Here is an 8,933-nt window from a genome sequence, read left to right as displayed (position 1 = left end):
GCGGGCACGCTGGGCCCGCAACACCTAAGGCGCAGCGCGGGCGGCGGGGCGGCGCGGGGCCGGGGCGGCGGCGCGGGCTGAGGGCGGGCGCTGGGGCGGGGGCGGGGCCTGCCTTAAAGGTATAGGCGGCCGCGCCGTCCTCCCTCCAGGTCGCCCCCGCCCCCGCCCCCGCCCCCGCCGGCGCGCCGGCTAATTTTATTGTTCTTTTTGCGAACGTCTTTCTTCCTCTCCCCGCGCCCCGCCCGCGCCCGCGTTCCCGCGCCCTCCCACGCGCGGACCGACCTGGGCGCGCAGGCCTTACCTTTCCAGCCCCCATCCCCCGCGGACCCCTGGGGACACGCGAAAGGGTTTCTCGGCCGCGTTGCGAGCAGGAGAGCTGCCCGGCCGCAGGCGAAAGGGCTTAGCTCGAGAAGCCGCCCCCACACCCCCGCGGCCAGCCGAACTCGCTTCTCGGGTCAGAAACCTAAGTGTCCAGATAGCCTTCGCGGAGCGGAAAGGAACTTTCCTAGTGGGCTTTTTTTCCGGGAATGGACTAGACGCCATTAAGGAGACGTTTTTCAGTGGCCCCTCCGGACTCTGGGGCGGTGGCAGGTGACCTGCCGGGGGAGAAACCCGGAGCGCGTAAAAGGCGAGCCCCGCGCACTGCCCGCGCCTCGACGGAGCCTGTGCGCTTTCAGGAAGCGCGGCCGGCGCCGCACGCGCCCTGCCCGCGGACCCCCACAGCGACTGGGGAGAATTTAAAAGGAGACATTCTGGCTTCATAATTAGGGGGATAGTTTCCACTTAGTTTGTAAAAGTCTGCGATGCTCCACATTTTTCCGCCGACACCCAAAAGGCTTTCTTCCCATCCGTATCAGAAGTTGGCTGAACCAGAAAGGGGGTGAACAGTTGGGTCGCACTCGTATTTGTTGATCTTGACCATCCCTTTAACTTTATCGCATTTCTTTAAAGAAAATCTGTCTTGCCCTCTCTTTATTGCTACTTCATCCTTCTTTCAAGATCAAAAGCTTTAGATCAAAGCCAAGATCAAACTCACTACTTTAAATAGAAGCAACTTTGCCACGGAGTATTTTACACAAAGAGGAGCTTCTTAATGGAGACATCAGAGTGGAAAACTTTATTTTATCCCTTCATCCTATATTCATAACTGGACTACTTAAAATTACATTGATGATGCACTTATATGTCCTAAAATAAACAACAGGTCTGCTCAAATGGGGGATTCTTGACTTAAGTGTTTGTGTTTCCATGAATACCAAAATAAATAAATAAATATAACTCTAGTTAGATAAGCATATTTGCCATTTTGTATCATTATTAGCTAAGTACTATGAAATGCATGCTCATTTGCTAAAGATTTTTCGAAGTGGTATCGAATCTCCTTATATATAATGTACAACTATCATATACAATTTTTCCACTGCAAAATAAATGTATAAAAATAGTTAATGCCTTGCACATCTCCAGTGCACATACAGAGGCAGGTAAAAGTTACAAATGATGAACTGGATTATGTAATTGCAGAGCTGCTTACTTTCAAATGGAAATAAGACCTCCAACTATTTGAGCTTCCATGCTACTAATAACAGTTCCAGAATCAATAGAAATCTATCACTGGTAGACACTTCCCTTCACCCACTAGAATTTTTTTCCTTGGGAATTTACCACCCCTAAGAACTCTGATAAAAAAACCTTTCATTACTGATGTACTAAAACAGCACCCCAAATAGACCTTCCTTAAGTATCCTTTTTGTTGACTGATCAACAATTTTTTTAACATGTAGCCTTAAAAGAAACAAAAAATAAAATAAATTCCAACAATCCAGTAGTGGGAATAGAAAACTATTGAAAATTAAATCATATATAGACTTCTATGAAAATCTGTTATTTCAGATGGATAGTTAGTACTTGAAGGCTTGTTTTCCATTGTTATTCTCATCTGACTGTAGTCTCAAATACACACACACACACAATTGTTCCTCATGCTAAAAATCCCATTAAGTCACTAGAAAGGTCTTAGCAATTGAGACCTGGGAACCCTGTCTTGCTGCCAGTGACAGTCTCCTTTCTTCCTAGTCTGCAGCTCATGGAGAACCTAATGGTTTCTGGCATAAGCTGAGCAAAGGAAAGAATCCTACTGTCACTGCTCCTCTGAGTAGGGAATTAAAGCTATGGTCCACTCTTAAGTTCCTCCGAACTCCTTTCCTTTGTACTCTTACACCCTCACACCCACTACCACAATCCATCCTACACCAAGAAGCCAGAATAATACTTTGAAAGGTAGTTCAAATGATACCGCTTTGCTTTACCAAGAATGCACTTCTTTCTCTTCTCTGCCTGGCTGGCTCCTACTTATTCTCTAGTTTTGGCCTTAACTCTAGAAAGGTCTTTCCTTACTCCCCACTCCGAATTATGTCACCCCCACTATTCCTTCTAATAGCATCCTGTTTATTTCTTTTAAATTGCTTATCTTTTAGAGCTATTAAAAATTATTTTTAATTAAGACTATTTTTTAGAGCAGATAACAGAAAAATTTATGCAAAACGCACAGAGTTCCCATATGCCAACATAACACACAGTTTCCTCTATTACTAATATCTTCTATTAGGGTGGTGTGTTTGTTACAATTCAGGAACCAATATTTGATACATCATTATTAAATAAAGCTCATGGTTTACAGTAGGGTTCACTATGTGTTGTACAGTTCTATTGCAGCTTTTTTTAAATTATTATTAATTTGTTGAATGTCTATCTTCCCAGCTGGACTTTAAACTCCAGGAAGAAAGAGATCCTGTCTCTTTTGTTCTTGATTTTGGTCCAGTCAGTTAAAAACACCACTGGCACATAGTAGATGCTAAATAAATACGTTAAGTAAGCAAATGGAAGATATAGGAACAAATGACTAAATGAACAGCATATGAAATTTCAAGGGGGAGAGTCTCAAGATAAAGATCTTTCTAATTAACTCCTGTTTCTCCACTAAAATACCTTATTTTGTAAAAAGCACAAAATTGTGCATTTTTTTTTTTAAAGAAAGAGACCATGGGACATCAGTTACCTTGCGGGGTCCTTCTAAAATGGCCTTTAAAAAAAATAAAAATAAAAATAGAAATGAGAAATAAAGATTCTTAATTCCCTCTTCTATTAATCATGAAAACTGTATTCCAAAAATTCAGTGCTAGGAGCTGAATTTGATCTAGAATGAAATAGTAACACATTTTAAAATTATTGGAAAAAAATATTTTTTAAAGATTTTATTTATTTGAGAGAGAGACTGAAAGAGCACACAAGCAGGGGGAGCAGCAGAGGGAGAGAGAGGAGCAGGCTCCCCGCTGAGCAAGGAGCCCGATGCGGGGCTGGATCCTAGGAGCCAGGCTCATGACCTGAGCCAAAGGCAGACACTTAACTGACTGAGCCACCCAGGCGCCCCATTTTATTGGAAAAATATTAATTCTTTTTTACTGTGTTCAATATAACCTCAACACATTTCTCCTTTTGCCTATCTAAATCTCCCTTTCTTCATGGGCTGACCCCAATAAAGGTAGGGTGTGGAAAAACTGGAGGAAGAGTACTTTTTAAAAATTGGAATTCTGGGGATGCCTGGATGGCTCAGTCAGTTAAACGTCTCACTCTTTTTTTTTTTTTAAGATTTTTATTTATTTATTTGAGAGAGAGAACGAGAGAGAGTGAGAGAGCACGTGAGAAGGGGGAGGGCCAGAAGGAGAAGCAGACTCCCTGCCGAGCAGGGAGCCCGATGCGGGACTCGATCCCGGGACTCCAGGATCATGACCTGAGCCGAAGGCAGTCGCTTAACCAACTGAGCCACCCAGGCGCCCCAAACGTCTCTTGATTTAGGCTCAGGTCATGACCTCAGGGTCATGAGATCCAACCTCTGCCCCCACCCCACTGGGCTCTGTGCTGGGTGTGGAGCCTGCTTGAGATTCTCAAACTCTTCCTCTCCCACTGCCCCTCCCACCCTTCCCTGCATGCACGCGCACTTTCTCCGTCCCGCTCTCTTTAAAAAAATAATAAAAAAATAAAATTGGAATTCTGTAGACAGGGATGGATACTCTAATAACTATCTTTAAGAAAGTGGTGAAAGCACTTTAAAGCTATCTTTTAAAAACAGATGTTTTCTATTTGAAGTATGTTTTAAAAAATGTTTCGTCTAGTAGAGATGCAAGTTTTGAAAGGAAGTTGTTTTAAGAGACTTTCTTGTCAATGCAGTTTGTAATAGCTGAAGACAATTTCAGAGGCTAAGGAAAATGCCATTGCTTTAGAATAAAAGCGTTACTTTATCTAGTGGCTGGAGATTACTTTTAGAGAGAAAATCCCTCCTCCTCCCCCTCCTCCTCCGGAAATGACTCCTTTCATTGGAATATGGTAGCGATATCAGTTTCATATTGTTAATATGGATGTGTGCTTCTTCTTCATGATGAGCTACAATCCAGAGGAATGAGAAGCAGCAGCAGGCCTTCCTAGTCACCTAGAAGGCCGAAAGGGCGGAGAAGGGGAGCCCTTTAATTAGTCCAAACAGCCTCAGATGGCAAAGTACACTCACTTGGGCTCAGGAGAGGAAAAACTATCCGCTATAAGAAGTCAAAACATCTTTTAATACCAAACAATGTAGAGAGGTTTCAGAAGAGCTCTATAGCCAACATACATTGAGTGTAAATTAAAAAGTACACACCTACACAAAACTGGAAATGAAAAATCAAGATTAGTTTAAGCTGCAAATAATAACAAGGAAGTAATCCTGATTAGGGTCAAAGTTATCAAATGTCTAGGTCTTTAAATTTTGCTCTACCCTTTTAGAATGTAACATTCCTTTATGATATCTTTGATTTTAGAAAAATTACCATTTCTATTATTGCCCATTTTGTGTCTGTGTTAGAATGAATGCCTAATTCTCCTTTCTCAAGAGGATTTTGGCCCTGCTAAATGGACCTCTTAGTGGAATCCTTATAAAGCATGGTTTTCAAAAAAGGAAATCCTTCCCACATTTGTGCTGCAGTGAGCTGGCTAAGAGAACCTCTTCCTCTCAGTCATCATAACCCTGAACTCACTGTTATTCAGAAACTTTTACAGAGCTTGCCTGAGGGAACATGCTCAGCTCTGCCATTTCTAGATCCCCTATGCGAATCTGATAAAACATTAGCTATCAGCTTTTGGCTCCCTAGAAAAAAATACACCTACAATCATTCACAGTCCCCTACTCCCTTCCCACACACACATCAGCTGTCAGGAGGTTTATAGATTTTCTGATTGCCCAAACCCCTACCCTAGATACTCTAAGATCCTCTTGGATTAGAGCAGACCCCACCATACAGCTGGCCCAGGACGACGTCTTACTGGTGCTCTGTGAAAGTCCTTTTATCGCATTATGTTCTGGTAAGAAGCCATCAACCTTTATTGAGGTGCATTATAAGAAACAGCCCCATAAAACCCATCCCAGTGTTTACCGTAAGGATAGTTTCAGAGGATTGTTTATTACATTAAATAGTAATTTTCTGAGAGGACCCACAGGGAGCCTGGTATCAACATCAGGAATAGCTGGACTCAGGCACCTGGTTTGTTTTACCTCATGAACACTACAAATTGATTCCTTTTCTCTCTTCTAGAAAATTCTGTGCCCCTACATTAAACCAAGCATAAGAACTTCAAGGGGTGCATATTGTATGATAATTTAATTCCTGGCCCCATCTTATTTTCCTACTATTATTTTCACATTTCTTCGCTTTTTATATTTTAATTTATTTTTATCATGCTCTATTTTGCTTTAGAAGCTGTCTTAATTCCATTTTGGGCAAAGAAGAGTATGAATAAATAAAATATTCTGGGTTTATTTTTTCTTTCTTTAACTTTCTTTTACTTTTTTGGGGAGAGGAAGAGGTTCTGATAAAATGTGACGGTTCTAATATTTCTCTCCATTAAAAACACTTAGAAGTGAAGCATGGGAGGTAAGGATGTACTATTACACTCTACTTATAAAATTCAAGGAAAAGAACTGTTAAAAAACAAAACAAAAGTAAATACACTATTACACAAACATGGTGCTAAACTACTATAAAAATGTTAATCAACCTAGTATTTTACCTCTTTTGATATCGAAACCAGAGGAAATAGGTTTTGACCTCGGAAAGAAGAATGTAAGCTGGATATAGAGACAGGTTAGTCACTTAACAAGCATATTGAGAGCCTACTGCAAAACAGAGCACTAGACTTCGTGAACACAGAGCTGAATAAGACACCATCCCTGTCCTCAGGACCCTAGTGTGACCAGGCAGTCACCCGGCGTAGTATAAGGAGCGCACAGATAGCCTGTTGGGTTGGAATCCAGGGTCTGCCATATATTAGTAGTAGTGTGACCTCTCTAAGCCTCCTTTCTTAGAGACTTGTGAAGATCAAGGGACACATGTGATGTGCTTACAAGGGGAGGCAGTTGTTACTTACCAAATTCTAGAAGCAACGCAACATCACTAGAAGCTGGAGGGAAGTGACCTTAAGACACAAAGTACCCAACTGCTACGTGTACCAGAGACCATGGAACCTCAGAACTGGAAGAAAGAACCAGAGCAGCCAATTCTGTAAGGACTGAATGGTTTGCCAAGTGCTTCCACATACAGACTGCACTGTTTATTTCTCACATAGTCCCATTTTCAGGATGAAGAAACTGGGTCTCAGGGAATTTTCGTATTCTTTTTTTTAATATATATATTATTTTTAAGTAATCTCTACACCCATCGTGGGGCTCGAACCCACAGGCCCAAGATGAAAAGTCGCATGCTCTACTGACTGAGTCAGCCAGGTGCCCCAAATTTTCATATTTTTAGTATTTAATACTGGGTAGCCCTTAGATCTCCAGGCTGGAAATGTAGCACCCTTTCTACTCCAGCATGAGAGCTTAGGGAACATCTAGCATGACTGTCTCACTTTAAAATAGTTGCTTATTATGTGGATCAGATCAACCTCAGATCAAAACACAGCCCATAAAATATTATCCCATACCATAAAAGTCTATTGCAACAGCCATTTCAGAAAACAGACATTGTACACCCCCTTCAACACCTGTATGACTGCAATTCTTTACAGGAGCTTAACATTCATGGATATTCTGACAAAGAGTTTCACAGGTGAAATACAAAGTTATGTAGGGGTGGCGTTAAATCAGAGGGACCCCTGACTGCTTATTAGAATCACCAGGAGGGTTTTTAGATCCCAATGCCCAGGTGGCATGCCACATGACTGAAATTCACATCCTGAGAGTGGGACCCTGCATCAGCCTTTTTTTAAAGCCTTCCCCACCCCCACATCTCCCCTAGTCATTCCACTGTGCTGCCAGTGTTGAGAACCACTGGTTTAGATCATTTTAATGATGACCCATCTCTAACAAGTTACTATTAAGAAATTCCAGATGTTTGGGAGACATCTAAATTTCAAGGTCAATGCCACAGAGGACAGCCATCTATTAAGTTCTATTTCATTAAGTCTCTGGGTAAACAACAGACAATGCTGAGCAGGATGGGCTGCTGGCCTGACCCAGGGTAGCAATTCCTACTACTTACACCTAGGGATAAACTTCTGGGCAAGATTAGTTAAGTACACACACACACACACACACACACACACACACACGAATTAAAAAGAAGTGGATGATCTCAACACTAACCAGAAGGGAGGCAAGAATGAATGGATATTTGACTTTTTAGAGTTTTTTCCAGGTTCATGGGTAATACAATTCTGGATCCGGAATGAAAAGAGCACAGATTCTTGTCTTTCGGGGAACCCGGAACCCCACATACATATGAGGTGCTATTTCCCACTCATCCCCTGTAGACAGTGTTCAGATCATGTCGATGGCTGCCACCTATTCCCTGGAAACAAAGACTGCTGGCTACAATTCGGGGACAATGTGTACCAATGGAAAAGACCCTTTGTCATGTGCAAAAGCTACTATTCCACACAGGAAGCAACCCAGGTTGGTCTTCCTTAGTGTTGGGCACCATGCTCTAACCAAATGGGCTTCCCTATTTAGAAAAATACACTACAATGATGCTATAGGAAAACTACTCTGGCAAAATGCCTTACAAAAGATATTAGTTACTAATTATTTAAAAGCACAAACATATATGTGAACATTTCAGTAGCTTGAAAAGCAAACACTCATGTCTAGGTCCCTTTGGTTATTCCCTAAGATGGATGGATACGCTATCTGTAAGTATAGGCACAAGGAATGCCTTGTGCTTCATGATGCCTTCAAGGGAAGCTATGCATTGGGAGTCTGGGGCCCCAGCATGTCTCTCTTTCTTTTTCCAGCATGTCTATTTTTTAAAATACTGGCACTCAGACTGGCTTGCCTGTCATCTGGCCTTCCAAAGAACCCAATGAAGTCACAATTTGCAAACAAGTACAATGGGCCTAAATCGTCCCACCTCTATTCAGAAGTAAGAACACACAGGCACGTGCACACACAGAATAGGGAAAGTAAAATCCACCACAATTTGGGGGGGGGCAGGGGTGGGCTGTCCCAAATAGAAATACTATATGAGAAAGAGCTATTTTCCAGAATGTTTGTTCACCAAACATTTAGATCCATATAAGAGGTGTTCCAGGACAACAACGAGAAGGGCCAGAATTAATTGGTTGCTAATCTCTTTACTTTTTGTAGGATGTTTCCTCCAGCAGTGGATTAAATCAATGTTTAATGCTACACAGGCCCAGCTGTGTCCATATTAGGAAAGCCCAAGCTCACATCTCTTTCTCGGTGAAAAAAGGATCCGTCCTCCCTCCTTTTGCTCTGCTTCCACCCCCTGCGTGTGTAGGTGGGAGAGTAGGAGCTGGGGAATGTGAACTTGATCCAGCATTGATCAGCCAAGCAGCAAACTCTCATTGTTCTTTAGATACCAAACATAACTTCTCTCTACTAGGGATAA

At 42.3% G+C, this 8,933-nt stretch overlaps 1 protein-coding gene across 1 annotated transcript in view; it reads right to left on the bottom strand.

The window, feature by feature from the left end:
* Positions 1 to 8,933, bottom strand: part of AOPEP (aminopeptidase O (putative)) — a 309,081-nt gene that overhangs the window by 82,336 nt on the left and 217,812 nt on the right. The window lies entirely within an intron of this gene.

This window comes from Neomonachus schauinslandi, chromosome 13, assembly GCF_002201575.2.
Source record: "Neomonachus schauinslandi chromosome 13, ASM220157v2, whole genome shotgun sequence".
In the NCBI taxonomy this organism is placed as follows: domain Eukaryota; kingdom Metazoa; phylum Chordata; class Mammalia; order Carnivora; family Phocidae; genus Neomonachus; species Neomonachus schauinslandi.
The sequence above is the reverse complement of the archived record's forward strand: the minus strand, read 5'-3'. Positions and strand labels throughout refer to the sequence as shown.